General features: G+C 38.0%; 2 long non-coding RNA genes across 4 annotated transcripts in view; one reads left to right on the top strand and one right to left on the bottom strand.

Annotated features, from left to right (window-relative positions):
* The window catches only part of LOC111924197 (uncharacterized), a 35,791-nt gene extending 32,336 nt beyond the window's left edge, over positions 1 to 3,455 (top strand). For all 3 annotated transcript variants that reach the window (XR_015278195.1, XR_015278194.1, XR_015278196.1), the window contains one exon: positions 927 to 3,455. This is a non-coding gene — a long non-coding RNA (uncharacterized LOC111924197). The remainder of the gene's footprint in view (positions 1 to 926) is intronic.
* Positions 3,456 to 13,757: 10,302 nt separating this feature from the next.
* Positions 13,758 to 16,151, bottom strand: LOC111924198 (uncharacterized). The gene is made up of 3 exons (XR_015278193.1): positions 15,984 to 16,151; positions 14,751 to 15,769; positions 13,758 to 14,200 (listed from the first exon to the last, which is right to left on the bottom strand). It is a non-coding gene; the product is annotated as an uncharacterized LOC111924198 (long non-coding RNA).
* Between the last annotated feature and the right edge of the window lie 2,084 nt (positions 16,152 to 18,235).

Raw genomic sequence — 18,235 nt, 5'->3', positions numbered from 1 at the left:
GCTGCAAGAAAAAGCACTACAGTTCTAGTATAGTTTTCCTATTTCCTTTTAGGTAGAACCTTTAACTTACACCTTTCCCTAGTGCAGTCCTTTAATTTAAAATTGATTTTCTCATCAAAAAAAGTGGCCTAATTGCATAAGAGGCTCCATAGCTCAATGAACAATTAGTAGTATTCAGCGTGTTTCAGTCTCAAAGCAGCAGATGTCAACAGCCTTGCAGATTTCAGATCTACAAATCAATCAGACAACATCTGAAAACTAGAAAGAGCTTGGCTCATATTAGTCCAACAACTAACAACAATTTAGGATATATTTTAAGTAAAATGCATTTGAAAAGAACACATCACTTCCCACTTAGAATTTGTATGTTCTTTTCATTCTGGTCTTTATCTCCCAAGGCGTAAGAAGCTTTCAATAGGAAGAAAGGTGAAGCCTGCTCTAGGCTCTCAATGTGAAGTCCTGTACCAAGGGTATAAGATGGAACATGAGAAATTGGACAAAAGGGCTTAGTAATTGTTTAAACCAGAATAAATTTATTTAAAAAAAAAAAAAAAAGAATTAGATGCTTCTGTTGGCAAGAAGGAATCCAGCTAAGCTCTGCAAAAACAGTACCTTGCTATCATTAAATATTCATAATTGATAGCTCTAAATTGTTCTTTCTTTATCCCTCTGATATGCTGTTTTCCTGCTTATAACATTTTTGGCTGCTAATTTTATTTTAGTCCTGTGATAATGTACAAAAGTTACTGTGAAAGGAATGTGACCATACTGTGAGTTTAATGTGCACCTCTTGCTGTTATTAGATGGGGCTGCAGGGCTGGCCTGCCTGGCTTTGCTGTGTGGGAATTCCATTATGTAACAAACACAGCTAAAGCCGGTAACAGCTTTAGATAAATATCTAATTGAAGATATTTTTCTGTCTGCAGGGGAAAGCAAAAAGCATTTACTACATACCTTGAGAGGGAAATAAGCAGCATGAACTAAGGAGGATAACCTGAAAGGAGATGTATTTTGTACACAACAGGACAAGCTAAGTCATCAGTCCTTTGTATAACAAAACTTGTAGACAAAGATTATAACAGGACAATGATAATAACAGGAGTTATTATCCAAAGATTTATTCAAACCTACCATTACCCAGAGATTCTCTATGCCCCACTTTGAAGTTTTAACAACCACTGACAAGGGTTGCCACCCCTGACTGGGCTCCAGCTATCTTATAAAAGCTACATTTACTTTGCAAATCCCCTCCTTTCAAGTTTCCAGTCCTAGGCACAATTTACAGCACAGTCAAGCTCCTAATCAGGGCTGGATCCAGGCATGCATCTAGTCAGCCCGCAGCACTGCAGCTTTCACAAAGGGGAATCCAGGCATGATGGCCAAACTGACATTATCAGCTAAGCATAGCAGCAGCCAGTGCTGATTCTTGGCATTACTGATGCTGATATTGTGTATGTGGCAGTAGAGAAAATTTCTCCTCAGCACAAATTTTATGTATTCGAAGGAAAGCTGTAGCTGAAACAGTATCCAGACTCTAAGTATAAAGTGCAGTAGAGCTGCAATGTTAATTGGACCTTATATATTCCATAATATGTAGGACTTAGAGAACCATGGTTTAGATTTGTAATTTTCACATTTGGAACTAAAAGGGGTGTACCTAATGTGTAAGATTAAGGATAATATGTACTTGAGTACACACTTCCCAAGGAAATTCACTAAAATTCAAGTATCACTGTCTTTTTGACATTTCAGCTTATATATATAAGTTGTATTTGAAGCAACTCTAAAAATATCACAGATTGCCTTCCTTTTCTGAAACTGTCGACATGAATTTTCCTGGTTTAATCTATTTTTTTCTCTACGAGAAAGTCCTTCCCTCTCCATTCAAATATGAAAATTTATCTGTTTTCATCCATATAAATCTCTTTCCAAATGATTGGGGTTTTTTATCCACCATATAAGAGATGAATTTCACATTACCAGTAGCCTCATCCAAAAGCTTTAAATTTTGGAGTTACTTCAAGTTTATATGGAATAGTATCAGTGCAACCAAATACTTCTTCATAGTTTTTTAACTGAAGGACTGCTTAACATTTCTGACAAAAATCCCCAGAAACTACACCCACTAATTTTTGGCAGCTGGAAAAGAAGGTGGTTGTTTTGTTGTTTAAAATAATTCTTTTCTTTTACAACTATAGAGGAACAGAAATACTGTTTATCCCCTGCAGTCTGTCTTCCAGAAGGCAGCAGGTTTCTGCACCACTAATTGCAATTCACAAGAGGGACATTTTTAAATATATACTTCTTAAACTCGGGTAAAATTTCAGAATATGACATTTTGTATCTCATCCAAAGCACAGTATTTTGTCTTTCTGGTTTTTGTAGTTCCCAGCACAGAGCTGTATTTTCCATTTGCTGCAAGGGTGCTGTCAGGAACATGGAGGCATTTCCTTAATTCCTTAAAGGAACCTGAGCTCATTTCAACACTGAGTTTCCTTCTGATGGGGAGAACCAACCCCTTGGTCACTTTCAGCCTCAATTGGACATGCACACAGCACATCCTTCCTGCATCTTAAGAGCTCTATACATGCAGCAGTGATAACAGCAGTACAGGGGAGAGAGTGAAATTAATGCCAGTGAGAGGGACATATGTTTCCTTAGAGCCAAATCTGATGAGAGAACTCTGCAACAGCAGAAGATCCACAGTAGAAAGTCCCATCTCAGGGAGCAAAATCAACAGTGCTGCAATTTTTTCAATGCCACACAGCACAGAGAGAGCACCACAATGGTACACACAGAGCTAAGGCAAGAGGCTACAGCCATCTAAGTCCACATTCAGGCATTTCCAGTGCCCATTCCAGTAGGGAAGCAGCTCTACTGACTACAAAACAGCTGCGAGTTTCTCAGTAAAAGTAGTAGTTTATATATATAAAAATAAAAGTATATAGCTCAAAAAGTGCTTCACAGCATGAACTTAACAAAAATAGCAATTTCCATGTATTGGTATCTGCAAATATTTAACTATATGTTTATGATGTCTCTATCTCCTTGATTTCATTTCATCTGTTCAGGGTTCATACAGTTTGCAAAGACTTTAATCAGGACAAGTATTAATAAAGTATTTGCAAGTGCCATCAAAACTGCACAAACATTCCAAACTGAGCTAATCTAAGAAATTTACAGCTGTGAGTCCTTGGAAGAACAAGAAACCCAAACGACACAAGCTTATTTAATAAATTCAGAAAAATTATTTTCAGAAAGATATGTGATTCAAGTAAATACATTTAATGTATTTCATGTCAGTGGTTTCCTCTGGTTGTCTTGAACTGTATTGAGAAGAAAAAAATAATTCTTAAATACGTATACCAAAAGCTGTGAAGGCAGGAAAAGCATTTTCCAATTCCTGGTGTGAAAATAAAGAATTTCTCTCTGTAAAGTAAGGATTGATTTTCCCATCCTCAGTGTCAAGCTAATTTGTTTCTAATTTTAATGGGATTAACCTACACCAAATTATCCATTGGCTTTTAAGAATACAGCATCTTAAAACACTGCAGCATTTGTAGGTGTAACTTCCAGGCTTAAAAAATAGTGGAATCTGATGAACATCACGTGATGCCAAGTAAATCTGGGTTTCATGCCATGAAAGTTCCCTTGCAAAGAAATTTATCACACAGTGATGCATCTTCCCAGAGGACAGGCTGTCAGTTTTTTAAGCTGGCTGGATCACACATTCAGTAGGGTACTGGCTAACAGCATTGTTTAACCTCTTCACAAGGAGAACCACATACAGCTTTGAAAAAAGAGGGTGCTCATAATGCATTCTAATTCCCAACCAAATAAAAATCAGGCTAAATCTTGAAAATTTGTTTTTTAATTCACATGTCCCTCTATTTTATTTGCTTACTTCTTTGTTTATATGCTAAAGACGTCATAGCTTGTTTTAAAGTTTTTGATGTCTTATAAATCAAGTGATCCACGTATTAAAAGTTGTGAAAAGCAGATATACAAATAAATTAAGCTAATGTATACATTAAATGTATACATTGTCCCTACTTTCCATAATATATTTGACTAATGTTCAGGAGAAAATGCATTGGAAAAACACAAAGCTAACATTTACAGGAATTCGACCTTGCCAATGGGCTAAACCCAGAAACAAAATCTGAGTCCTTCAGCAATGACATTAATATATGTGTGTGTGTTCTTCAAATTTTATGTTTCTGTGCAAGTGAGGAACAGTTTAAGAACATAAAAAGAAAGTAAGCCCCGGGTAATACTCCTTGAGGAAGAAGTTATCCTTTTAATTACTATTTTCTATAGAGCAAAACTAGATTATTTGGCTACAGTCATAACTAGTAAGTATAAAAAGGAAATAATTTTTTAAGACAAAATTAGTTTCTGGGGCAAAGAGTGCAATGTCATATGTGTTACTTAACTGGACCAACATTTGGCAGGCAGAGGAAGGGCCATAGATGATGTGCCCCAAGGACACCAGTGAACCAAACACCCTTAGGGGCTGCAGCCGGCAGCACAGCATGCAGAGATTCCACCATGGCCCAAGCAGGTCAAGTGTTGGCTCCTCCTTTGCTCTCAAGCAGAGCCAGCATCGCAAGAGCAAAAGAAAGGCTGTTTAGCCATGTAGATTTTTGCACTGGGAATGATGGATGGGCAGTGCCTTGGGTGTTTCCATTTCAATACGAGCCATCCAAGCCCTCTGTCATTTATTCTCTGAGCATTAGACAATGCCAAGGCAAAGCCATTCTTTTCCTGACTTGCACACAGTTCACTCAAGTCAATATCAGACTTTTATCAAGAAGTAACTTACTTCAATAAGCCAAACTTCTTTTGGAGTTTCAGGGTGCATTAACATGCAACCTAACTGGAAACTTTTTTAACAATAAAATTCTTAAGGCTCAGGAGAAGAAGATTTTTCCTTTGAACTGTTTTCTATTCAAATGTAGGATTGTGTATTTTGCGTGTCTTCATTGCCACCTTGTGGTCAAACCTTTTTCTTATTGTTTTTCTTTTTTTATTTATTTTTGTATTTTTACTTTCTAAAAGCAGTACAAAAATAGTAATGTAAAAAACAAACAAACAAACAAACAAACCTTCCAAATAAAAAATTATATCTAGTATATACAAAAGTATATTCAGATCATAAAGTGCAAGATGATACAAACACAACTTTTCGGTCTCAACATCTTCAAAGTCTAAACCAAGAAAAAGGAAGAAAAAAGGAAAAACAAGAACCAAAGAAACCCAACAACATAAAGAACAAGAAAAAGGTCAGACAAGAAAAAAGACCAGATTTATTTTATTCTGAAGTCAGTTACAGAAAGGTTCATTGCTGTTGATTCACAGCCCTCCTGAGGTACTTCGATTGAACACAAATTTATGAAGTCTCTGGATATGCTGACTTAAGAGCTAGTGTCTACTTGTTTTCTCTCCAAAGATCAATAGCTCCCACTATATACTTGTTTTCTTCTAATATTTAGCTACTCTTTCATCATTATTGGAATTCATTTTTGTTAATGTACAGCAGAATGCTGTTTTACAATGATGGCTGCTTGGTGTAATAGAAAGGCATACATAACATTTAATAGATTATTATTACAAATATAGTAATGTAAAGTTTAAACAGCAACAGCACTTAAAATGCAACTGGAGAAGACTTTACTGGATAAAGACATATAGCAAAGAGTTTATTCATGACCTAAATACTAATTAATTCCAAAGAAAATGCACAATATTATTACATTTGTTGATTCCTGTAATCTGTAATGGCCTTCAGCATTTTGGAGCCTCAAAAATCATGGAACTGTCAGTCACCTCTCTCCACTCACTTCCTGTGGTCTCAGCAAAGAAGCACAAAGAAAGGCCAAGAGGATGAATGGCTATCACCATCTACCCTATTATTTCCATGCAGTGAATGAGTCTTACAGGACCAGCTCTCACTGATAACACTTAAAATAATTTTAAGGCTGTTCTAACGTGTGCTGCACAGTGGCAGACCATCAGATATTCCTAATCCCTAAGAGCCTTTTCTCACAAACACCACCCAAGTCATCCACTATTCCCAGGAGACATAACCCAAAATCTGCCTCCAAGTGAAACCACTTTACATTCTAATAAATCATAAAAAAACATTCATGCAAGAGAGATAATATTACTTTAACTTGTACCTCCACAAAAGAGAGTCAAGTGTTTATCACATGCTGAGACCAACTGGCTTTAGGACATTGAGTACACCTGCTCATTTTTTAAGGGCTTAACTCTTCCATCATTAACAAAATGTTACACAGTCCGAAAGCAGCATAGCTGCTGTCTAGCTGCCACAAAGTACATGAGTTAATTGAAATCAGTAAGATCCCAGAACACCCTGAGCACGGGTACAGCTTCTCTATACAACTGGGTACGAATAAGGAACACATGGGAGAGAAGTGTGTAAGCCTGTAGGAAGAGTATTTACAAGTAACAGGAACATTTGTACTTTGGTGCTACAGACTTCGTGAAGTGTCAAGCTTACAATTTAGCACATCCCAAGACTGGCAAGTACAGGAATTGCTACTATCACACTCTGCTGCACTATTTGCCCTTAGTGACCTCAAAATATTTTCATAGGTATCAGCACGAACACCCTCATGTTAAAGAGGGGAAACAGAGACACAAAGCAGTGATCTTTTCCAAAGGCATCCCATAAGCTGTCAAAAGTGGCCAAGAAGGAAGTCATCAGAGTCCTGCTTCAGGATGCTTCCCTCCAGTCCTTGCACCGCCCACCAACCACACCACAGCCCTTCTAAAAATACTCCCTAAGGACGCTACCCACGGGCAGCCTCTGGCTCAGGGGACAGACATTCAGCTGAGAAAATGGATACTCTGAAGTCGCTGGGATGCATTGTTGTGTTGGGGTTTATACATCTTGTCCAGATAAAATATGAGCATCATGGAAGATATCACTCTGAAATCTCCCTCCAGCATTAATTATCTCTTTTATGCTCTGGGATTTGTCAAAAGTTTTGATGAGCAGCATATGCTGGTTCACATGCTGGCACTTCTCTTTTCAGCACCCTTGATGACTTGGTGGACTTCTGCTCATAGTGGATTTATGAAGTAAACACTTATTGTAGAAAAAAATCAATGACTGAAAACCAAAATTAAATAACCTAAGTGAAAATATTAATTTGCTTTATTTCTTATCTCACCTTTCTGTCTCTTCCACAGTAATTTTATGCCTCCCTTATGAAGTATTTAATTACAGAGATTTCATAGCTTAATTCTAAGTGTTTATTACTTCAGGAAGGCTGTTTCATGTCATCCTGTTAGTTTAGGAAATAGACATTTTCACTGCATTTTTATTCTTGTTGGACCTGGCTTAACCAATTTCAGTAATTAAAACAGATTTACTTCTGCGATAAAAACCGTAACTGATACAACATTTTAATTCCCAATTTGTAGCTGTATTAATGCTCAGACTTCACGCCTTGTTACAATTTGACAGCAGCTTAACAAGTTATTGAACACCAACTGAGTTATTACTTTATATGTTCATTTTCTTAGTGCACAGCAGACATGAGATACTGCAGCAGAACATAAACTAAAAAATAACCAGGGAGCCAAAAAAACACGCAGCCTTGTGCCTCAGGTGCCGCTGCTGAGTGTCAGAGAGTCACTGTGCATGCTCACCATGGAAATCACAGCTGCTCTCTTGTCTAGTGCTCAGCTTCAGAGGAAAGCAAGCACTGAGTCTGACACCAACCTGCATTTTGAAGCTTTTGGTGTAAGAGCTTCTTACAAAGGATCAGATACAAATTCTGTTGAAGTCAGTGGCAAAATACCTGCCCTTGACCTCAAGGACCTTTTGGTCAGGCTTTCACCCTTACAAAAACTATGTGCTAGTTTAAATCACTAGCAGAAAGCTTGGCTGCCAGAAGCTGAAGTACTTAGGGCTGTATCAGAATACAGGCATGTTCTGGCACTGTGGCTAATTTAGTAATAGCAGTAGTGGGGAGAACAAAAAAGAACCTTTTGGAGAATCCAAACAAGATAAGACACAACATTGAGTATTTGTTTATTTCTCCTCACCCAGAGCTTTTCTTTATCATATTACAGGACTTCATATAGTTTTTTCTCAAAATAAAGTCACCCACATCCAAGTTTCCTGTTTCTCCCAGATAAAATATCTGAATAAATATGAAATTTCAATAAATTATGGAATAAATAATGGAAATTACTTCTTCAGTTCATTTTTGGTCTTAAACAACAACAACAAAAATTTAAAACAAAGAAACAACCCCACACTGATATTGAAATTTTACTCTTCAGGCCACAGAACACGGCCAAGAATGGAGGGGGAAAGTAGAAGCTTTCCAGAAATAGAGTAATGTCATATATTTTCCAAAGTATGCTGCTCTGAAGAAGGAAATAGCTGGCCACATGGAAAACAGCTGGGATGAGGAGAGACAATACACAGGAAGCTGCTGTTTCTTCCCTTCAGCCAAAATATAACTTTATGTGTTTCAGAGAGATAGCCAGATGAATTTGTGAATGAAAGTAGAAGTGGTCAGCATGGCAGTAAGGAGAGAAGTTATTTAATAAGAGAGTTCTGTCATTTCTCACGCTATCAAAACTCAAAAGCCTTTCTAGCAGAAAAAGGGCTTGCTAGCATATGGATTAACTTTTCTCCTGTGTATTACACTATAAAGTGCTGCTGTTCAAGGGTAAAAGTAAGAGTATTTTTATAAAATTTTTAAAGGACCACAACCTCTTTCAGTATGGAATATTCTGTTATCTAACACATGAATTTACTGAGGAATTTCCACAGAGGACATTCCATAGGGTTAAGCTATGTTCTTTTGTGATGCTAAAGAAGGAACAATTCCACCAACAATAACACAACACTAGTGTCAAGTAGATGTGATGCTGAATTAACTCCACAACAGTAGAATTAGGCACCACTACCAACCATTTTCAACTTATTGGTACAATTATAAAAGAAGACAACTTCTTTCTCAGGTCAAATGCAGTCCTGTTTATTCCAATCTACATGCACTACTCTTCACCAAACAGCTTCAGTGTTTCATTTAGTACCTCTGACTCTACAATATAATTACATTTTAGAGCAGGAAGAAAAACTTGTATGGGAAAAAAGTATTTATTTTTCTCTTATATAATTTCTAGCCCTTTTCTTAATTCCAATTGTATGTAAATACAGCCAGTACTGACACAGTGTTTATTCATTTATGAAAATCCTTGCAACATCTGAATGTTCTGTGTGAACTTGAATTTGAAATTAATGTACTACCAGAAGAACTTATTTCATCACCATCTTACTTTGTTCTACTGATCTGTTAAATGGTTTACACCTCTCTTCCTTTCAAAGGCATTATAAAAACCTGACCTCTCATTTTTTCCCTAGGGATACAAATAACTCTGTATGCTTTACACAAATTAACTTTACAAAAAACATACTAAAACAGAATTTGTTTTTTTTCTTCAGCACCAAAGCAGCAATAATAGAGCAGAACTCAGCACAAATATAACCAAAATTGCAAAAAAAAAAATTATAATTTATTTTTATAACTTTACCAGCACAATTATTGAAATGTACAAAATTCTTTCAGTTATTTTTATATCGGTGACCCTTAGATAATATAGAGACACATTATTTGAGTTACTTTTAAACAAGATAGTCAGTATAAGTGAATGAAAATTGGGATTTTCAATTTCTGTCAACATAAAATTGCACTTGTGAGCCCCAAATTAAGTAACACTAGACTATAAAACACAAAGGATACTAAATTACATCTATTCAGTCCTTTAGCTTTCTCCTCTAAGTTGTATTTTGGTACTGTATATTGGGATGATTTTTGTTTTGCTGAAAACTCTAAATTTATAAGAAGTAGGAGTTGGTAGAATTAGGAATGGTTTAGTAATGAGTCAATCAAAAGGAGTATCTTAGAAAGATAAAAGGTTTACAGTTTACCACGCCAGTTTATTAAAGAACATGCATTAAATAGCACTACAGCAGTCATTAGGCAAGTTCCTCAAAAACACTAAGGCATCCTTAAGCATACCAGCCTACTTCAGTTTCTTAGGCATGCAAAGCACCACAACACCTAAAAGTTAGATAAATGCCTTGGAGAATGGAATTCACAAAGCTCCAGACAGTTATTGTAGGCAATAAGAAAAAAGTGCTTGTAATCACAGGGGATTTCTTAAGTGAGAATAAAGGATAAATAGCAACGCTCAACCCCTTGTAGATCACCTGAATATTTAGGAGCATAGTTCCTGTCTTTGAAGTCTCTGTTTTTTTCATGAACCATTGGCTAAGTAAGCCAGGACATTATCAGCTGACACAGATTGGGAGGGAAAAAAATATCATGTTGTAGTGTAAGCCATAGCCAGGGCTGTTACAGATCCATATTGACAATCAGGGAACTATAATAATAAATCATTTTAAGAAAACCTTGTTCCCTTAGCTTTGCTGCTCTGTATGACTGTTCAGACTGGGTTTCTCTACACTGTTTCATCTTCTAATATTGTTTTTGAAACTAGATAGGAAACAAGATATATGCAATTTTTCTACTAAGCAGATTAAAGAGCTTCTGTCTTGACTCATCTCTTTGTGAAGTGACTGCCAAGCTTAAATTTTTCAGCCTGCAATTATTAAATCCAGGTCAGTGTCTATCTTTTCTTCCATCACACTTTCCCTACCTCCATTTTCATTGATATTAGAATTGGCAGAGACAGAATTTTCAGAGGACCATCAATGGTAAGTCCATAGGTCCATAACTCTAGTCAAAAAAGTGTGCCAAAATAAAGAGAAAAATAACAGAAAAACAGACTTTTACTCTAAAATTCAAGTACAGGCCAAACAAAAAAAATTACCCTTAAGGAGATTTCTGACTACGCTTCCTCTGATATGGATTTAAAGTTCTCATCAAGCTCTTGTGTCATCAGTCAACATCTATATTCAAATTAGTGCACTCTCAAGTCCAGTTCCTGAAACCATCCATAGTCATTAGGGTGAAGTTTCACTTCAGTCTTTTCACAGTCAATGCAATCTCAAACACAGCCCATCAGGAATATTTCTTTTATGTTTAAATGACCCAATGTACCCATTGCCTCTTGTTCTGTCATCAAGAAATGTCTGTCTCTTCTTTCTGCTTCCCTGGTATTTGCACATAAATAAAATATCCCCATGCCTTCACTCCTCCAATCTATATAGTCCATCTTATTATACTCCAATGCTTATGTCAGCATGCTCCAGTCCTTTAATTGTCTTTGTCAGGTCTTGCTGGACTCATTCAAGTATGGAGAGCCAGAACTGTACACAGCATTCTAGATGTGGGCTGACAGATGAGGAGAAGGAGAACTTCCCTCAACCCACTGGCAATTCTCTTCTTGCTGCCGCCCAGGAGATTGATGGCCTTTGTTCCAAGGGTGCTCATGTTTATTTTGTGTCTCCCCAGGACCTCCAAGGCCTTTTCTGCAAAGCTTCTTTTCAGCTGGTCAGCCACCAGCCTCTTCTGGTGTATGGGTTTATTTCTTCCCAGGTGCAGGACTTAGCTGAACTTCACACTGGCCCATTTCTCCAGCCTGCTGAAGCAACTCTAAATAATAGCACAACCATCTGGTACATCTACCACTCCACCCAGTTTTTGCATCTCCTGCAATGCTCATTTGTGACAGGATGGCTGTTAGATGGAAGCTTACAGCTTTTCTCTGGAACCTGCAGCATGCTACAGCCTGCTGTTCTTTCTCTGCTTGGGTTCCCTGTCTGTTCCAGCCCCGCCTCATTTCCTGCTCCAGTTATTTTCTGAGTCCCTGCTCTGCTTCTAGAGTAGACCAGTGCCCCAGGCAGTTGGAATAAATCCAAACAAATATCTCATTTTTAGATATAATCTCTTGGATTATTTCTGACAATTAGCTTCAGCGATCTAGTGTTGTTTGTAGCATGAAGTTAGTCACCTAGAACAGTGCTTCTGAATGGCAGGAACATTTTGATTTTGACCACAGTATTCTTGAACAGTCAGAATCCTAAGCTAGAATTCCAGTATTAAGTTTTGGACAAAAACCAGAAAACTGTTCAGAATTAAAAATACTCTTGAACTTACAATTGATATATAATATCAATCAGCAGTAAAATTGTTGAAAGTTAATTCCAAATCTAGCAAAATATCCAACTTAACAAGGTTTAATTAGCACAATTATTTCCACATTGAAGACATATGTGTAATTGTGTTGTCAGTCTTTGCATGCGAGCAACAATTCCCTAATCAGTCAACCATAATAAATGTATTAATGCAGTAATTCCACACTTTCCCAAAATTGGATGGAAGACAACTTTGCTTCATTATTTATTATTTTTAATTAATTATGGTATTATTTGATTAAAGTATTTAAGTAATTTCAATTGCATCAGCAGATTCTGTTCCATACTTGTTTAGATTGTATCAGATTTCTAACAACTATCTGACAAACCTAGAGTCTTTTTAAGTACCTCAGTACCTTTAAAACAGAGTTTTACGAATTTCTCTCACCTGCTCCCTTCACAAAAGCATCTTAGTAACCGAGAAATTACTTATAAATTCTGACAAAGCCAATTCCTTGTCTTCTTTCAAATCCCTCTTTAAAATTTGGAAGCTGTTGCTATTACAATGGCATCCAGCAGTTGAGACTGCTATCAATCACAGTGGGCAGTTATCACCACAGCCTGACATCCAAACCATGATCCTCATTAGATTCCTAAAACCATGTTCATTTCAGCTTCATCCCTGTGTGCTTGCATCACCTGTCTCCTACTCTTTCTAATGTGAACCCTACATCATGACCTGCAGGGAAGGTGTCAGTGCCCATGGTTTGTGTTTGCACCACATCTGACACCAGGGACTGGGGTTTGTAGGCACTAAGGTGATAGGAAAAAAAACTACAGTAGGTGTAGTGCCAAAAAATTCCTTACAAATGGTAAGGAGTTTAAAATATGGTAATGGAACAAGATTTTCTGATAAATTTCTGAGGAAGATGACTTGGGAAAGAATATGATTGTGAGAAGAATGCTACAACATTTTGACTATTTTGTGTCATTGCATACCTTTGTAACTCCTCATGGGAAGTATAATGACATTAGAATGCCATTTCTAAACCACTGTGCTGTTGTGGCTGGGGTAGAGTTCATTTTCTTCACAATGGCTGGCATGGAGCTGTGTTTTGGATTTGCACTGCAATCAGTGTTGATAATAGAGAGACATTTTTGTTATTGCTAAACAGAGCTTGCACAGAGACAAGGCCTTTCCTGCTCTTCACACCACCCCATCTGTGAGTGGTCTGAGGATGCACAGGAAGCTGGGAGGGGGCACAGCCAGGACAGCCAGCCCCAGGTGACCAAGCAATACCCCAGACCATATGGCATCATGCTCAGCATATAAAGCCGGGGGGAAAAGATGGAAGGGGGAATGTTTGGAGTGATGACATCCCAAGTCACGGCTACACTTGATGGAGCCCTACTTTCCTGGAGATGGCTGAGCACCTGCATGTCCATGGGAAGTGGCTTTGCTTTGCTTGTGAACATAGCTTTTTTATTACTTATCAAAATGTCTTTAACTCAGCCTATGAATTTTCTTACTTTTATCTTCTCAATTCACTTCCCCATTCCATTGGGAGGGGGAGTGAGGAAGCTGCTGCCTGGAGCTTGGTTGCAGGCTGGGGTTAAACAACAACAACCACAAAATCCATCAAAGAACCACAGCTGTGAGCCACACTTTTCACAAGATATGTTCCAAAGCATTTTAATTTCAATGGAAAATTTAATTCTAATTCCTTGTATAAATACTGCAAAACCTTATCTTTTTAACAATAGAGGTAATGAATACCTGTATATACCACAGCAGAAAATATATCACTGCTGTTTGCTATTACATAATCAGATTTAGGCAAAAAGATTTCCTGAAAAAAAAAAAAAAACCTGCATGACAAATATTCTGTCTTTGTTCAGCAACCCTTTCCCTGTGAGTCTATTCCTTTTCTTGTATTCCTTACATTTGGCAGCCTTGACATGCTTCAGAGTCGTTGTGGCTTTGTTGTCGTAGTTGTTAATCTATAATATATAAATTACTGTTATTTTTATTATCACTGGTTTCATTATTGTAAGTATTTTAAGGCAGACAGCTCCATACTCCAGTGGCATGTGTGTGGTAAAATCCTGAAATCAGCAAGACATCACAGAGGTGAACCACAGCGGCCTCAAGAGGTAACAGTACAGTTTTAGATGTTATGTAAGCAAAAGTAACAAATACACTGGGAAGGGCAAGCATTTCTTTAGGAGTATGTCATTATACTCAAAGAATATCACTACCTCTGGTTCAATCAAATTTTTTTCTTAAATATAAAATAAATTCTTCTGTGTTGCTTCCAAGAAATAGCATGCATTATCACAAGGGAATGCTGTGAAAAGTGTTAGTTCAAAACATTCAGAATGGAAGAGTTTTCTGAATTTGGCTACAAATTATATACTTGAAATCCAGAATGCAATTTTTTACAGGGAATGAAAAAATAAAATACTGCTATTCTCCTCTACTTTGAGTTGCTTTTCAACTCATTTCATTGAACTTTAACTGTTGTGGTCATGTGGTCTTTACTTGTACTTTCAACAATGTCTAAACGTATCACTGTTAAAAATACTATTTGAGTGTCATGTGGCTTTGCTGATTTCTCATAATTCAAGACAAGCAGTACATAATTTTGTTTCTTACCCGTGTTGGATGAGATTGAACAGCCCTCTCAAGCAATCTTGAGCCTCTTTGTTTTTTCACTGTAGTTATTTTCCTCAGCTTTCTGTTACTTGGCACAGATGACTTAAATCCTCCAGAGGAATTCAACTATTTCAAGTAGCTTGAGTGCCACTTCTTTGAATAAGGATTTGTGCGATAAATCCAGGCCAAGTAAAAAATTTGTTTGACTTTAACAATGTTACTCACTAAGAACAGCTGGTCCTTTACTACATACTCATTCAGTAGGGAATACAGCAGTTGTATGCTTATCTGATCTTTCTGACGTACTCCCTTGGATAAAGAAGTTTATTAAATGACAGTAAACAAATTTTTGTCTGATGTCTCTGTTCTCGAATGGCCTTAGTCCACAAGGGACAAGCATTCTCTGCCAGCTGCATCTGCAACTCCTACTCACAACATGAACACAGGGCACTTGCCACTTCCATTCCCAACTTCTGTTTAGGAGTCAACACTACAGTTTTTTAGGCTGTAATTTTCAAAATAAGGTTAGATTTTACAGCATTTCAAAATGAGTCTTCATATTCTTTCATAATTTCCCAAATTCATACATGAGTCTTTGTTCCACTGATATTTTTATGTTCCTTTTCACTTCCTGTTCAGACTGCTGAGTTTGGAGATTCTGAGCAAGAGTCCTCTTGGCGTCATCTCACATATTTTCTGGGCAAAAATTGTCCCACTCAAAGGAAGAACCCTGTCAATACAAGATCAAGTCCTAAGCTGCAACAGGAAGAGCACTGCCAGCTGCTCAAGACATGTCCTTCTTCCCCTTCCCTCAGCCCCTCTGAGACTCATCTGTGTTGCTGCGTTCAGTTCTGGATTCTTCAGTACAAGCAAGACACAGATGTGCTGAAATTACTTCTGTGCAGGTCATCATGAAAAGGATTAAAGGACTGAAGCACTTCTCCCACAGTGAGAGGCTGGAACTATTCAGCCTGGGGATCAGAAGGCTCATGGAAGCTCTTAACATTAAATATGAATACCTGAGGGAGGAAGACAGTAAAGAATATGGAGCCATACTCTTCTCAGTGGAGTTCAAAGGAAAGACAAGGAGCAATGGACATAAAGAGGATTTCCACTATCTTCTCAGTGAAGAATATTTCCCTAGTACCCAGTGTGAACCTTCAAACTGCCATTTGTGATCCCTGACTGTTTTTACACTCACTGGTACTACCAACAAAAGTTGGGCTTCCTTACCTTTGTACCTTCTCTTCGAGTATGGAGGGTTGGTACTAAGTCATCCCTTAGTCTTTTCTTCCCCAGATGAAACAAGCCCAGTTTCCCCACATCTCTCCCCAGGGAGCATGAGCTGTCAGCTCTTTACCACCTTGGTAAGCCTCTAGGGAACCTTCCAAGTGCCATCCTGGAAACTCAGTCGCCATTTAAGTATTTCAACCCAGCTGAACCCAGCCCATATGCATTTGGTTAAATTACAGGGAATGATTTCCACCTTTCCACACCAGTTCCCCCTCTGTAGCATCATTTCTGAGTCACCCAAGGGCATGCTGTAGTCATCTTGCTGATGCTAATGGTTACACTTAGCTTACTCAACAAGTTTGGAGCAAGACTGTTAGTGTGATTATATGTAGGTCTGTGTGTTACTGGAACACTGCACCACATTTCCAGCCATTTGGCAAGTTCTTCTTAGAACTCCTAGTCTAAAGAGCAGTTGCAGAAGCAAACAAATTGTCCTGACCACAGACTTCTCCATGTAAAAACTCTGATGAAACTGTTATCAAGATTAAAGAACTGTCTGGCAATCTTGTCAATTATGCAATATTTCTTTCCTCCAGAAAATGTCATCAAACATTCCCTCATGTTCTTTGTCAACATCACACACAGACTTTGATCAGAATATAGAAGGTATAAAACACAGATGGGCTAAGACAGTGTCATCAGAGTATTTTTATTCTCTGGAAAAAACCCTGACACACTTCAGCAGCCACAAAAGTGTTATTCTTCCTCCCCCAGCTTCTAGAAGAGTTAAAGCATATAGACACTATTCTAAATCTCTGGAGCTAGCCAAACCTGCACAACTTTACATTCTTGTCAGTGACATCATGCCCATTCTGCATGTGCCAAGAGAAATGATCTAATTTTGAATAAACTCCTGATTCCTGTGGTGTTTCTGACCTTCAGCCTCAGACTTCTTACAAAGCACATCTCATAAATACCAGTTCAAAGCAGTGAGCATGCAGTCGGTAACATCTGGGTGTCATGGTTTGCAGGACGGCCATGCAATTTGCTTTCCAGTAACCATTCTAATATAAGAGGTACTTTGAGTGACGTGGAAGTCATGCCTTAGGGTAGGCATGAAAAAAAAGATTTTACTAGCATTTGAATCTATTTCCACTTTGTCAGCACCCACATAAAATCAGTTTTCCATTTTTATTCACAGACAGGCACCTAATAGTACTCAGGATGCAGACTAGAGAGGGGATTGCTTGTCCAGAGATTCCTAAAAGCATCTGTGCAGAACAGCTTACCAGGTACTTATTTAATAGCCAGGTTCACACTTTGGCTGGCTTTTCATCTCATCTTCTGAGAATGAGTAGGCAGGAGCTGAGCTCTTGCGTGTTTTATGAAAAGGCTAAGGATTACTTTAAGGATATTCTATCCTTAAGATAGTATATTCTGCTCTTAAGACAGGATATCCAGATGCTGCAATCTCTCAGCATCTTGAGCTATGCTGTATAAATGTACTTCCCATAACACTAGCTTACCCCAGGGCTTCTTTGAGGACAAAGAGGACTGCTTTGCCAAGTAGTTCACTAGGAACATGCTTTTAACCCTCTGGACTGCAAAGTTTCCTTAGCCGGGGTTTGGAACCGCCCGGCACACCTTGCCACAGGCAACCTCCTCCCCTGCGCTCCCACCGCCAGGCGTCACCCTGCTGATGGGAACAGGGAAAATCCCAAACCGACCGTGCAACAAAAGGAGCAGGGAGGGAAATCAAATGGCACTTGCACAAAGTGATAGCATATCAAAGTTAGCATCCATTGCAAAAAAAGGAGCTAATGGAAAACACGTGGGAAATAGCCTTCATGCAAAGCACAGAAAAACATGCTCATGAAAGTAACTAAAAAAGTTTAAAAGTTAAGGTTGTAACACAGGAGATACAATTATTCTGTCTTCTATTCCTTCTAAAGGCAGTGTCCTCGTTTCTTCCACATGTAGCATTCAGGTGGAGTCTACGTCCATTTCTCCACTGAAAAGGAGAAAAACAATCTACGCCCCTCCCAAGATAAAGACATGCAACTTGGCATCAATTCTGTGAAGACATCCTGAGGAGGATACAATGAGCTCTGCGTGAAAACATTCCTGACACGTTCTTCAACGCCAGGAAGCCACTAGATGTGAAAATATGCACTAAAACAGAGATTTCACAAGATAATGATAGTTCACACTACGGTGTGACTAAAATTTCAGGAGACAGCTACCTTTTCAAA

The sequence above is a fragment of the Cyanistes caeruleus genome, chromosome 1 (assembly GCF_971803275.1).
Source record: "Cyanistes caeruleus chromosome 1, bCyaCae1.hap1.1, whole genome shotgun sequence".
NCBI lineage: Eukaryota > Metazoa > Chordata > Aves > Passeriformes > Paridae > Cyanistes > Cyanistes caeruleus.
This window is presented reverse-complemented; position numbering and strand designations above follow the sequence as displayed.